This window comes from Cricetulus griseus, assembly GCF_003668045.3.
Source record: "Cricetulus griseus strain 17A/GY chromosome 1 unlocalized genomic scaffold, alternate assembly CriGri-PICRH-1.0 chr1_0, whole genome shotgun sequence".
NCBI lineage: Eukaryota > Metazoa > Chordata > Mammalia > Rodentia > Cricetidae > Cricetulus > Cricetulus griseus.
This window is the reverse complement of record NW_023276806.1, coordinates 66960418-66975742: the sequence shown is the minus strand read 5'-3', so window position 1 is coordinate 66975742 and position 15325 is coordinate 66960418. Positions and strand designations below refer to the sequence as shown.

General features: G+C 42.7%; 1 long non-coding RNA gene across 3 annotated transcripts in view; it reads right to left on the bottom strand.

The window, feature by feature from the left end:
* LOC107977072 overlaps positions 1–15325 on the bottom strand; it is a 43971-nt gene that overhangs the window by 10662 nt on the left and 17984 nt on the right. For all 3 annotated transcript variants that reach the window (XR_003480653.2, XR_004771805.1, XR_004771806.1), the window contains 2 exons: positions 7429–7700; positions 2497–2563 (listed from right to left, as the gene is read on the bottom strand). This is a non-coding gene — a long non-coding RNA (uncharacterized LOC107977072). The remainder of the gene's footprint in view (positions 1–2496; positions 2564–7428; positions 7701–15325) is intronic.

The following is a 15325-nucleotide window of genomic DNA, read 5'->3' as shown; positions in this document are numbered from 1 at the left end:
CCAAAATGACTACGTGATTTATGTCCATGAGCCGATTTATTTCATTTATAATATTTATTGATTTATTATATTCTGAGTTATGCCTGAATTTCTAGGATAATTTGGTAATGACCTTTCTGATGTGTTTTTGAATCTGACTTGCAAGCACTGTCTAATATTGTCAGGGAAATTGGTCTGTAACTTTCTTATTTTGGTGAATCTTTATCTTTTGGTATTTAGGTAATGAAAATTTCATTAAAGAGTCTGGTAATGTTTCTTCCTTTCCTATTCTGTAGAATAGTTTGAGAAGCATTGGTATTAATCCTTTGAAGGCCTGATAAATTCACCAGTTAGACCCAGACTCCTTTTAATTGGGAGATTTTTTATTTCTATTTATGGAAGATTATTTTCATTTGAGTCTAGGAATTTTTTTATTTCCTTATTGATTCATTATTGAATATTGTGTTGTTTGAGTCCTGGAACTAAAGGTGTGTACCATCACTGCCTGCTGTCTATGGCTAATTAGTGTGGCTAGCTTTGCATTCTGATTCCCAGGCAAGCTTTATTAAATCATAAACAATATATCACTACAGAGTATGGTATTGAAATCATCCACTATGATGACTAATTGACATTTTATATCTATTAATGTTTCTCTTATGAAACTGAGAGCTGAGTTGAGGTTATTTACACTTAAGGTTATTGTTGAGAGATGTTAATTCTTATCATTTTATTGATGACTTTTCTGGTTGGTTGTATTTTGTTATATATATATATATATATATATATATATATATATGTTGGGCTCTCATATATACATACATATATGTACACATTATATGTATATCAGGAAACTATAGAAATCACATATATAATTATATATTAATATATGATATATAATTTGCTATATAATGTACATAAAATATTTTGTAATTATATATATTATAATATATATAATTATATATATGTGTGTAATTATAATATATACATGATTGCTATAGCTTCCTAGTTAACAGTTCCCATCATTAATATTAAGGGGAATTCTTCATTTCTTTTGACTAATTTGGGTTTGTAGTCTACTTTTTTTATAGTTAGAAGACTTAAGCCGGCTTGTTTTATGTCTTCCATTCTCATGACAGGCTGACTTCTATCCTTTGACCCTCAGTCTCAGTGTCTTTACCAGTGAGGGGTATTTCTAGAGGAGAAACAGTGGATCTATTGTTTAATCTAGTCTACCAATCTGCATCTCCTTGTTGCTGAGTTGAGGTTATTTACACTTAAGGTTATTGTTGAGAGATGTTAATTCCTATCATTTTGTTGATGACTTTTCTGGTTGGTTGTATTTTGTTTATTTTTTCCTTTCTCCACTGTTAGTGTTAAGGGTTGACTGAATAGTGTTCAACATGCTGGATTCTTTCTTAGATCTCCTTTGTTCATCTAGTCCCTTCATGAATTCTTGTTCAGTGCTCTCATGATTGAGGTTATCTTCTTTTCTCCTCTATGCTTAGGATTCCTTACACATTTTCTACAGTAATTCTTGGTGGTCATAAATGGTTTTATTTGTGCTTGTTTTAAAAGTCTTCACTTCACCATCAATTTTTAAAGATAGTTTTTCTGGATATAGCAATCTAGCTTAGTGATCATTTACTTTCAAGGTTTTAAATATATTATCCCATGCTTTCCTACATTTTAGATGTTAGGATGTTATTCTGATGGGTTTGCCTTTGTAGAGAAATTGGTATTTTTCTCCTACATTCTTCCTTTGTCTTGTTGTTTTGACATCCTAATTACAGCACACATGGAGAGGTTCCTTGGTCGTGCTTCTGTCTGATTTGGAATTCTAATGCCTTTTCTACTTCAATGTCTACTTCTCTATCTAAATTTTAAGAACTCTCATTGTTGTTGCTGCTATTACTGTTGTTTTCCATTTCTGTTAAACATAGCACTGGGTATTTATTGTACATACAATTAGTCAAGAAACATAATATTCATTCAAATTAGAAAGAATGGGATGAAATTATCTGGTTTTGCATATGACACCCTTTTGTGTGTAGAAAATGCTAAAATATTTGCATTTTAAAGAAGCCTAATACAACTAATCAATGAATTCAGTAAAGTTGCAGAATAAGAAATGAGCTGACAAAAATCAGTTGTTTCTATGAGACTGTCATGCTACCTCCTGTGCTAAAGGGCAACCAGTTATTTCTATGGCCTAAAATTTATATGAAAAAGAAATCAAGTAAACAATGATATTTACCATGAAATCAGTATTACTCAAAAAAATGAGCTTAAACAAGGCAATGAAAGAATGGAACACTGAAGATGCATGAAATGCTAAATAAATTAAAGAGGAAAAAGTAAATGGAGAAATCTTTAAAATTTTATGATTGTGGAGTGTGATGGCTATTCTTGGTTGTCAACTTGATTATAAGAAAAATTAACTAAAACCCAAGTGGCTGGGCACACCTATGAGGGATTTTTTTCCTTAATGAAATCATTTGAAGTGAGAGGACCCACCTTTAATCCAGATCTCTTGAGGTGGGACGATCCACCTTGAATCTGGGCCACACCTTCGGCTGGCAGCCTGTATGAAGGACACGGGAAAAGGAAGCTTACTCTTTGCCCTCGCTGGCAAGTTCATTCCATCACTGGCATCAGAGCCACTTCTTCAGGATTCTGCTGTATACTGAAGACCAGCTGAGATGTCCAGCCTCATGGACTGAGCAACTACAGGATTCCTGGACTTTCAGTTGCTAGACAGCCATTGTTGGACTAGGTGGACCACAGCCTGTAAGTCTCTCTAATAAATCCCCTTTAGATGGATGGATAGATAGATAGATAGATAGATAGATAGATAGATAGATAGATAGATATTCATTCTCTCAGTTCTGTTGTTCTAGGATTGAAAGACGTAATGATGTGTAGATGTCAATGCAATCAAAATAGATACACAAATTCAGGGTAACATCTAACAAAATTCAGTTATTTTTCCAGAAAAAAAATACATTTAAAATACATATGGAATTTCAAAAGACCCTGCCTTAGTCCATTTGTGCTGCCTTGAAGAAAATATCTATTACTGGACAAATGCTTGTTGTATAGCAGTTTCCTCTGAATTGAAACAGTACTTCCAGGAGAGAGAAGGAGGATAGTGAGACTCAGGACATAAACACTCATCTTCTGTCTGGGATAGCTGAACATACAACCCCCCCACTACCAAGATTTACAAGAGGCCCTGGGCAGAAGTACAAAAGCAGTAAACACAGCTGGGAGAGGAGACTGATAACTGAGCTGCTGAAAAGAGACTTTGTGGACCTGTAGACCTACTTCCAGGTTGTGCAGAGAGCTGCAGGGATGCAACTTTCCTGGGTCACCACCCACTTTGGTGTGGGATTCTGGATAATGCAGCTGCAAGTAACTCCTCACCAAAATTGCTGTCGGTAACCCCAGTAAAAACTCACTGGTTCACCAAGTTGGACTTTGATGCAGTTGTTGCTTTGGTGTATTACTGGCCAAAAAGTTTTTACACCCTGATAATTCTTTCAGCAATCCAAATCAGACCAAATCAAACCGAATTTTTAAAGCCCACATTTAAGGGATACAATGCTCCCAGATGGCCTTCCAGCTCCCCCCTCACCCCAGAGAGGAGATGGAAAAGAGAGACCAAAAAGCCACACATCTTTTCTCTGGGGGCAGTTTAGATACCCTGTGAGAGTAGTCTTGAGCATCTCTGGGGAAGATGGGCTTCTGAGATGCAGCAGGGTTTGAAGGGAGATAGGGGAGGGGGACTTAGGTGGGAACTTCCACTATAACATCCCAGGCTCTTTGGGTATATGGATGCCAGGGGCTGGGGTGAAGCTTCCACTATAACACTAGCTGAATCTATACCTCTGCCCAGGGCCTTCATCCACTGTGCTGTCCATATACTCTCGGATGTGAGACCATTCACTTAAGCACGGTCATGCTACCAGGGTCCATACACCCTCAAAGACAGCTGACTCTCCCCTTCTCCCTAGATGTTAGCAGCTATCAATAGTTCCTCAGCTAGGAGTGGGGGCTCACGAGCCCCTTCTCACTCTGTGCTGAGCTATTCACTGGCTTGATCTTGTACAGTTCTTGTGCAAGCCACCACAGCTGCTGTGTGTTCATGAACACAGTAGTCCAGTTGTATCCAGAAGACATTGTTTTCCTCTGCTCTTCCCTGACATCTGGCTCTTACACTCTTTCTGCTCTCTCTCTTCTACAGTGATTCTTGAACCTTGGGGGAGGGGTATAGATGTGCCTTTTGCTGAGCACCCAACAGACTTATCCCTTGCATTTCAGTTGTGAGTTTCTACATTGACCGCTGTTCACTGCACAATGAAACTTCTCTGATGAGGTGTGAGAGCTGCACTAATCAATAGGTATAGATAGGAATTTCCTCCTATAACATGTCCCTATTTTATAGGAGGAAAAGGCAATTTGTTCTAAAGCAGAAGAAAATGCTTGCTTCCCAATACAATAGCACTATTGTGGAATTCACAAGAATTAAGTCTAACTGTATTGATTTCTACCTGCAACTCTTAACCCTTCCTTTCAATGGCCTTGGGAAAGAAGTAGGTACTGCTCAGGGTCCATTGGGGTAAGGCTCAGGTTAGGGTTACAATATTACAATGGAAGACATTTCTACATTCTCCACTGTCCCAAGCTTTACCCATGTTAGTTCTCCATTGTCTGTCTCCCCTGAGGGGCTTAGTCTCGAGGCACCTGGGATCCAGACAAATTAATTCATTTTCCACTTCTACTACTAAACTGTATAATCCTAAACAGATCCTTGGTGGAAAATGAAGAGTTCCTTTGAAAATCTGCTGGGCAGATGAAATAAATGAGGTGAAAAACAGCTACCAGAGCTTAGCATGCAACAGTATGACACCTAACTTCCAGGACCAGACATGCTGAGCCACAAGGCATGCAATGTCGCCATCTTATGGCTTCTCTCAGAATTGCCCAAAAGTCAAACATTGATTGGTGGGCTACAAGGAACCTATTTGGATGGCGTGGGGGCGTGCGGTCCAGAGTTACAAGAATCAAAACTATGATTTATGAAAATTCAATCAGTATCACAGATAAAGACTGACCCCTGAAAACCACTGTAAAACTGATTTGTGTTCTTGTTTTAACAATTATCAGCTGTTTGACACCAGAGACAAAATTTTCTAAATACCAATTTCCTCAACTGTAAAGTGAAGATAATATCCCTACAGCATTTATAAAACACTCGTGAAGTATCAGTTGCCCTTCATTTCATTCTTAGCCCCTGATCCCTTTCCCAGATCCCCGTAAGTAACACATTCCGGACTCCTGTACTCACCAGGAGTTCTAGCCACATCATCTCAATTTTCAGGGGAGCTAGGTAAGATGCCCCAATACCCTACATATCTTAAAAGGAAAGTCTCTGTTTCCAATCTCTTGGTGCTTCAGGTCCAAACATCTAAAATTTCCTATTATTTAGTAGTGGATTTGGTAGCATACTGCTGACTGATTTAAGTCAAGAACCCCTGAGTAAAATGGCAGACCAAACGTCTCTATGTGATCCTCAGATCCTCACTAGGAGAATAGTCAATTCTGAAGAGAAAGAGACAGGACGAGTTTTCAAATGCACCAAGATGGTGTTAAGATACCTGAAAAGTATGAAGGAAAAGACAGGTACCCCATGGAAACTGGCCAACCTAACCACAGACCCAGCAGCATGGCTCTCTGGCAGGGAAAGAGTAAACAGACTCCTCCGAATGTAAAGGAAGCTTCCCTGGTTTAAAAAAAAAAAAAAAAAAGTAAATCCACAGTCCTCACAAGCCTCAAAGCCAGTCAGGTTTTTGTGAGACTTCCAGAAATCAGAGGGGACTCACATTCAGCAACTCTGTGTGACTCAGGGCAGAAGCCACCCAGTTTGAGTGAGAATGTCTCCCACAGGCTAGTGGAATTGAACTGTTGGTCCCCAGTTACCAGTACTGTTAGGGGAGGTTATGGAACCTTTCAGATGAAGAGCCTTGCTGGAGAAAGCACATCCCTGGAGAAAGGCTTTGAGGGTGTAGCCTTCCCCACTTGTAGCTCACTCTCAGTTTTCTGTATGAGGTTGAGGATTTGATCGCCTCAGATTGCTGTTCCAGATACCGACTGCCTCTGCCTCCTGCTCCATTACGGACTCTTCCTTAGGAGCCAGAAGCCAAAATCAACACTTTCTTCCCTAAGTTACTTCTGGTCATGATGTTTTTATTACAGCAACAGAAAAACATCTAACACAGAAGTCATCAATACAAAAGAGGGGGTACTGCTGTGGAGAACTTGACCATGTTTTTTGGAGGAATGTGGAAGGCTTAGGAAGTTTGGACTAGAAAAGTGGTTGACTGCTCTAAACAACTTAGCTGGTCATTCTAGTAGGTGCCTGGAAGACAATAGTGCTAAGAACAGTGCAGAGGTGGAGACAGCCGGCCGGCCCCTTTACACTGTCTCTGAGATGATCCTGTAATTCTCCTAATGCTCCCCCACTTCCTGATGGGATCAGGCTTTCCCTTCTAACCAAACTCATTTGTGTCAGCTCCTTTCCTGGACCAACCTATCTCCCCGACTCATCTCCGATTCACAAGTGATAACAGGATAGCCTATGCAGGTTAGGAATTCTGGGCAACAGACTGCTTTCTCACACTCTGGGAAATCATCAAAGCATCAGAAGCTGGAATGCACAGATTCTGTTTCCCCAACAGCCCCCTCACTCTGCCCTTACACATCTGAAGATGGAGCTTTCCTGGCTTCCTGTGAACAATTCCTAAGTTTACTACTTTCCTTGTGACAGTCAAGGACTCCACCCCACGAAATGGTGCCATCTACACCTCAATGAACTGAACTTGAAAATACCCTCCCAGACATGACCAGAGATCTGTCTCTAAGGTGATTTTAGACCCTGTCAAGTTGATACCAATACAAAACATCATAGCCACTAATCCCACTCATGAGCCCTCCACTCAAATGTGATTTTACACCCCATAGGATGCGCTTCCAATGGCCTCCACACTGGAGAGCATGTTTTATTATCTGAATATGGGGGGGGGGGCAATTTATACCAATTAGCAAATTTTCAAACTATTACTTGCTGAATGGTCATTTCTACTTCTTCTGACACTTCATTGTCTTTCTCCACTCTTCTATTCACTGTTGTTTTTTCTTTATAATAAAAGCTCTTGATATATTATGGAAATTAGCTGTCTATCCTGTATGTTAAAAATGTAAATAGAGTTTCCGGGCAAAAGACCCAGTTCCCGGAGTCCTAGTCCCAAAGAATTAGGTTTGGCCACCCAACGTCATATACCAATTAAAGAACTAAGTAGTGATAAAGAGTAGAGAGCAAGATTTAATCAGTGTGTGCAATGGAGAAAGGAATGGACACAGGGGTCAGGTGACCCTATGTCTGTTTACCTTAAAAAAGAACCAGGAAGAGGCTAGGCGTGAAGAACTCAGCAGAGCCAGTCAAGGTGCAGTCTGGTCCATCACTGTCTCAGGTCTTGTTCTGCAAGGTGTTCCTAGGAAGGCTCTGTTGCTTGAGAGAACATCTGGTTCTCAGGAGGACCAGAACAGCCTCGCCATCATAGATAATTGGCCTCACCCAAGGGCTTGTCTGCACTGTGAAGCTCTGCTGTTCCCAGAATCCACGACTGTTTAGGCCAGTACCTGGAGACTTTTAGATGCCTCTGGATATTCACAAAAGAATGTAGTGAAGAGCAGGCCATAAGTGCCTTCCTCTTACCTTTGTGGTCTGAACCTTGAAAAAGAGGAGGTAAGTATTCCCAACTCTCGGACAGATCCCCCTTAACTGATTATCATGTCTGTGTGCAGAGGTGACAGTGACCCAAAGCAAAGGAAACAGATGTAAGCTGCAAGCCAGACTTTCATCTTGCCTTTAGTTACCTTGAGGGTCCAAATGCAAAGCAGTTTCTGAGGACCCACTATTAATATGTGAACACATTAGTCCAATATGTCCTTTTTCTGTGTTTAGAGCTTGCTATCTCCACCAGGGTCTTAAAGGGCTCTGACTCATCTATAGGGAGGGCATGGTGGCAGGGACCTACCAGTATGGATAGATTATCAAGCAGAACAACTTCCCAGTCCTAAATATCTATTATAGGGATTACCAAGCCCCTATTATAACCTTTCCAACGGGAATTAAGACATTCTAAAGACACCTTGTGCCCCCTCCCTTTGCCTACTGAAACAAAGACACCCAAATGATCAATCAGCCTCCCAGAAAAGAGATTCCCCACAGTTCTGACAGCTTGTCAGATAACTTCTCAGAGGACTGGAGCTGGGATAAAGATGACAAGTTGGACCACACCTTCACTACTGAGCTATGTGTGCCTATTGCCTTCTACCTAACCTAAGCCTCGTGTTAGGACCCCAAATATGGACTTAGAAAGCCACTTGAGCTCTTTGCTTCTCTTCCTAGTGTAACCACAGTAAGCAAACCTCTATTTTTCTGCTTTTCACTATTACTTTGTCTCTTTTACCCCACCCTTGGGAAGGCAGGCATTTTATTTCTAATAAGTAATATAAGTAAAATTTTATTATTAAATATCACATTTCAGATTTTAAATTTCAAGTAAATAATCTTTTTTTTTTTAAATTTTACATCCTGATCACAGTTTCCCTACCTCCTCTCTGCACTCCCCTCATCCACTCCTCCATTTCTGTTCAGGAAAGGATAGGCCTCCCATGGATATAGACAAAACATGGCATACAAAGTTGTAGTACAACTAAACACCTCGCCTTGAATTAGGCTGGGCAAGGCAATTCAGTATGAAGAGTATGTTCCAAGCCGGCAAAAGAGTCAAAGACAACCCCTGTTCCCATTGTTAGGAGTCCCACAAGAAGACCCAGTTACACAACTGTCACACATATGCAGAGGGCCTAGGTCAGTCCCATGCAGTATTCCTGGTTGTCAGTTCAGCATCTATGAGCTCCTATGTGCCCAGGTTATTTGATTCTGTGGGTTTTCTTGTGAAGTCCTTGACCACTCTGGTTCCTACAATCCTTCCTCCTTATTGAAGAGGTAGGATTCCCGGAGCTTGGCCTAATGTTTGACTGTGGGTCTCTGCATCTGTTTCCATCGGTTACTGGATGAAGCCTCTCTAATGACTATTGGGCTAGGCACCAATCTATGAGTATAGCAGAATATGTTAGGCATCATTACATTGACTTTTTTTTCTCCAGTCGTATTGGGTTCTATTCTAGGACTCTGGGCCCATCCAGCTTCAGAGTCCTGGTATTCCAGGAATACTTTGTCTCTTTAATTAGCCTGTTGAGGACATGTGACCTATCTTGGCTTGTTCCAGGTCCCGTGTTTTGACCTTAACACCATTCCATTAATACTATTGCTTATGAAACGCATAGTTGTGTGAGAAATTTGAAAGGAAGCTTTCCTTGTGGTGAGATGCCTCATCTTGTATGAGAGAGTGGATAGACTAGAAAATCTGTGAAGCTGAGGCAGGTCTGTGACAGCCTCAGAGGAAGAGAAAAAGTAAACTTGGAGAGGAGGCCCATTTGAAGTATCTCAACTGAAAATGCACAGTACTGACCACAGCTACTAAGAGCTTCCCACTACTCCATGACTGAGAGCAGACTCAGATCCTCCCCCAAACACAGGTCCCCTTCAATGTTGAACACCAGAAGGGCATGCCCTGGCTTAGTGACTGTGGTACAAGTGTTAGAAAGGCCTGTACAAAGGGAAGTGCTGTTGGAAAGAAGCCAGAACTCTTTAAAAGTACTGGGAGTTTGCCTGAGACAGGAAGAAGTTCCCTGAGAAGGTATGGAGAAAGCCATGGACCACCGCTACCTCCAATAACAGAAGAGATTATGGCTAACTGTTCTGAGGTGTGCCTCCCTTTCCTAGCTTCTCAGGATCTGACCAGTCTTAGCCTTGTCTTCCCTGAGATCATTCTGAAACAGACAGGGAGACATTATTCCCCCCTTTGAAGCCAAGGCAGCCATGCCAAGCTTTGCCACAGCCTGCCGGCAGCTCTACTTCCAGGACCTGGGCACATTCACCATCTGGTGACTGATAACCAAATTACCAATAGTGATTCAATGAGAAGACATCGTCCATCTTCTTGGGTCACCACTGGACAAGCCTATAGTAAGTGTCCACTTGTGCCAGCCTCTCTGGGCACAAGGACAGAAGCAAGATCACTGTTTAAGATGCTAGTGGGAGGTGAAGCAGAAGGCCATTCCAGGAGGCTGTGAGCTCCAGTGCATTGGCCCCTGGAGGCATTACTCACAGGGAGACTGAGAAGGCCAGACCATGTGATTCTGAAATGACACAGGGAAGTATCCTGGAGGGTAGCAGGTGACTACAAAGGACAGGTGCAGTCCATACTGTGGGGGAAGATCATAAATGTAGCCTTGAGGACAGATCTCTGTTCCTGATTGGCCAGGTAGCCAGAGACTGAAGGAGCTGGCCTCATTTGTGTGGGACAAGAGCTCCTAAGGGCTGGGGGACTGCCCAAGGCAATAAAGTCTTAAAACTCAGCAGAAAAAGCAAAACAACTCCCCCTAAAAAGCTGTAGAATGAAGACAGGTGTCCTTACAGACCAGGCTCCCAAGAGGGATTCCCACAAGGTGGACTTCACCTGCGGGAGCTCTCAGCAGCTCTTTCCCAGGAAGATTCCACACCGGTCTCTTCACAGACGCTCCTGTCTGCTTGGGCCTCTGCAGCCTGGCCTCCCAGACACTAAGGTCCCACAGACCTCCAACTCCAGTCCTGACTTCTGCTCAGTCTGAGCCTTGGAGGGGATGCCTCCCATCCTTCACGGGCCCTCCTCTGACTCTTGCCTAACATGCAGAGAGAAACCAGATGCCAAGTGGGAACTGACAGTGACTGTGGCTCACATGTCCTGGTGTGTCTGTCAAATCTGAGCCCATGGACTCATCTCCTGACTTGGTGAATGTCTTAGTCACTGTTCTATTGCTGTGGAGAGACACCATGACCAAGGCAACTCTTATAAAAAGAAAGCTTTAGTTTGAGGCTCGCTTACAGTTTTAGAGGGTTAGTACATGATCATCATGGCAGGAAACAGACAGGCATGGAGCTGGAGCAACAGCTGACAACTTTACATCCTTATCCATAGGCAGGGGGGCGGGGCGGGGGCTCAGGGCTTTTGCACTCCCAGAGACACACCTTCTCCAACAAGAACTCACCTCCTAGTTCTTTCCAAACAATTCATCAACTAGGGACTAAGCATGCAAATATATGAGCCTATGGTGAGGGCGCTGCATTTTCATCCAAAGCACCACAGTGAGCATGGCCAGGAACAAAAATAGCAGGACAGAAATAACCCTGGAACTTGGCCTTGTGTTCCCTAAACACACCCCAACAAATATTGGGGGTTTGATCTCCTGGGACAGTCTACATCCATGACTTTCCACAATTTCATTAGTTCTATTTCTCTAAGCCAGAGAACTACAAATTCCCTTCAGGCCCCCATGTCCCCCAAGCCTAGACCTAGACAACTGCTTTCCCATCTTATAAAATTGCTGACACCCAATTTGGACATATGGAGCAGTGATCTGCTGATCTCAATGTCCAGGCTTGTCCTACAGGAAAGGACAAAATGTGGGAGTAGACCCTCTCTCCTGGAGATAGCAAATCACCCAGACCCAGCCTTGCCTCTCCACAGGTTGACAAGGAGAGCAGGTGTCACAATCTTTCTTCCCCTTGCCAACATTTCCTGGGAAGTATCCCCACTAAATCCTGGCCCTAAGTACACACACACACAAAAAAAAAAATTCAGGAACTCTTGTGACCTTACACACCAAGATGACAATCACAAAAAAGATACACTTTGAAAATGGTGCAAGACTCAGCACTGGTTACACAAAGATAAATTATCAAAGAACAAAGTATAACAGTCTTACCTGCTGGGTGGTGGTGGGTCATGCCTTTAATCCCAGCACTTGGGAGGCAGAGGCAGGCGGATCTCTGTGAGTTCGAGGACACAGAGAAACACTGTCTTGAAAAACAAAAACAAAAAAAAAATCAAACAAACAAACAAAGTTTTACCCATCAGTGGACCCTGCATCTTACAATACCAACCTTTCAGGTAAGACCTGCCTATTAGTACAATAGTGGCATAACTATTGTGATAGTAACCAACCACTTTCTGGTTGTATCTCAGACCCATTCTACAAGGAATTCATTTCTGGTACTGTGTTCCTGGTCAAAGACTCACAGCTACAGAGGTCTTAAGCCTTGAGTGAACCTACTTTTGTTTTGCTAAATAGACATATTAAAACAGTCTCCTATTTATGTTCATACCCATAGACTGTGCTTCTCTCGGCCTTGACTAGATAAGCTTCTTTTAGCAATGAACAACAAAAATTCATGGCTTAAGGTGCTAAGAATTAGTGACTATTGAGTGCTCATCCCTGAATAGGACATAAATATCATCCTGTCCAATGCTCAGGAAACATAGCAAAGGAGGATGCGGAAAGAATATAAGATCCAGGAGAGGAGAAGGAAGTCTGTGAAAAACTATCTACTGGACCCGACATGGCTGCCGCAATCACAAATGCACAGCAGCTGAGACTGCCTGCACTGGGACTGTGCAACACCTGGTAATATCTGGGGACTCATGGAGCCTCGCCCCTCCCCCTTCACTGGCTGGTGAAGGCTGCTGCAGGGAGAGAGAGTCATTGTAGTTTGTAGTAGCCATGCTCCAGCATTAGCTCCATCCATGTTCATGGGGGCAGCCTTCATTAAATTCAGTGGGTCACAAAACAACAAAAAGACATGAAAGTGGGAGGGGAAATTATTGGCAGGAAGGGGAAGTTGACAGAGTAGAAGGTATAGTTGGTTTTTTTACTCTTTACTCTTTGGGGGCCCACCACCCAGCTCCCAAATAAATACAGAGATGTATTTTTATGAATGCCTGGCCTTAGCTTGACTTGTTTCTAGCTAGCTTTTCTAACTTAACTAATTAACCCATTTCTCTTCTTCTACATTTTGCCTCTGGGCTTTTTGCTTTTCTTGATTCTGTATGTCTTTCTTACTTTCTTACTCCTTGGCTCTTTGTGTGGTTGGGTGGCTGGCCCCTGGCATACTCCTCTCCTTCTCCTTTTCTCACTCTTCCCTCTTCTCCTGATCTTTTCTCAAGATCACATTTCTCCTATTATTAATTCTCTCTGCCTATCAGCCCTGCAGATTCCTCTCCTGCCTAGCTATTGGCTGTTCAGCTCTTTATTAGACCAATCAGGTGCTTTAGACAGGAAAAGTAACACAGCTTTAGAGTTAAACACATCCAACAGAAAAGGATGGAACACATCTTTGCAATGTTAAACAAATATTTCACAGCATAAATGGATGTGGCACATCTTAAACTAATATTCCACAACAGGAAGGAATGTAAGAGAGCATGGGGGATTAGAATAATCAGATGGCAAAATTATAAACATGTATGAAACTGTCAAAGAATAAATTTACTTTAAAAAACAGAGTACAGGGCTGGAGAGATGGCTCAGCCATTAAAGGATAAGGCTCACAACCATACAAATAATAATAAAAAAAAAACAGAGTACAGAATTAGAAAAGACTGGACTAAGCCGGGCATTGGTGGTGCACGCCTTTAATCCCAGCACTCGGGAGGCAGAGGCAGGCAGATCTCTGTGAGTTCGAGACCAGCCTGGTCTCCAGAGTGAGTTCCAGGATAGACTCCAAAGCTACAGAGAAACCCTGTCTCGAAAAACCAAAAAGAAAAAAGAAAAAAAAAAGAAAGAAAAGATTGGACTATTCCTTCAAACTCCATGAGATCCACAGGGAGGATGGAGAAAGAATTGAGGGAAAGAAGATGAGGCACTAATACCTTGCAATGGGGCCTCAGTAAGAAATGAGGGGTGACAGAGTGGGGTCAGCATGGTTGCCTTGTTCTTGTTCAGGGAAGGAAGTCCTAGGTAGACCTCATGGCCTGCAGGACAAAGTGTGTGGACAGGAGAGAGAATAATATACTAAGACTGGGCTCTGTCTTTGCGGTCCCAAGGATAGGAAGGGGGACTGCAGGCTGGTGATGGGGGTGCTTGGGAACAGGAAGAGAGTTGACAGATGCTGCATGGAGGAGAGAGGATCCTGAGGGAGCTGCCCAGTGTCCATGAGACAGAGGAAGGAAGGAGCCCAGTGTTAGTGCCTGTGACCCACTGGGTATGTAACACATGTGGCCACAGCCACTAGCTAGCCCCCTGGCTACCTGATCTCCAGCAACAGGACAAGACAGATGGTGCTATCAAACTTGAGGGTCACAGCTCATGCCCAGAACAGGTCCAGCCACCCTTCCTCAATAAGTCAATTAAAATAACAGAAAAGGGAGATTTATTCGATGTGGTCACATTGGAAAGAGGGACGAAGAGATCCAGGGAACCCTCTCAAGTCTATCTTCAAGGTCCTGAAATAGAACTAAATTTTAAATAGAAGGCCAAGTATATGAACAGCAATGCGGTTCTGGTAAAGGTGTGGTCCTGTCCATCACTGACCCATGACTGTCCAGCCTTCAGTCTCATCCTGTAAGATGGCTTGACAAGTTCGTTAGAACTGTGTGAGATCTCTTTTCTGAGAGAAAAGTTTCCCAACGACTGGAGGCTTTTACTTTTCCCAGCATGAGATACCTAGGGAACTCCCATTTCTTTGGAGTCCATTGTTTCAGTCCTCTGATAGAACAGTCAGACTGAGAGACACAAGTATCACTATAGACTATCTTCATTTCTGCCAGGCCTGTTACAGGGGACAAACTCCTGTGCCACTGAGTGAAGGGAGAAAGGGACACAAAAGTAATTGCCCATGTGAAGACCCCCACCTCAGACAAGCTCAGGTGTCATGTTTATGGTTGCATTCTGAAGGGATTAAACTCTATTTTAAAAAGTGGTTATGGGATGAGGTTTACAAGGGATGCATAGCCCTGGCTGTGGCAGTGGTCTGTGTCCCGACTGTGTGTCTGGTAGATTAACTACTTGCCTTCATGAAACTAAGCTGCTCCCTTAGTTTCGTGCCATGCTACTTTTCGAAATCCAAAAGGCCTTTAAAATAGACTGTGGATAAGCAGGGTGTGTTTCTGAGATTTTAATCTTCTTCCTTAGGATTATTCCTAGGTATATTCCCAGGTTTCGGGCACTTAAGAGCCCTTTTAGGGTCCTTCTTACGTAACAGAGGCAACAGCATATCTCACTGTTCAATCACTTCAATGATTTCTAGTAAGCTAGAGCATTCTCTGGCCACATCTTCTGTTTGTAAGTTACCTACACATATCACTGGATATCTCCACCTCTGTCCACCTCTGTCCAC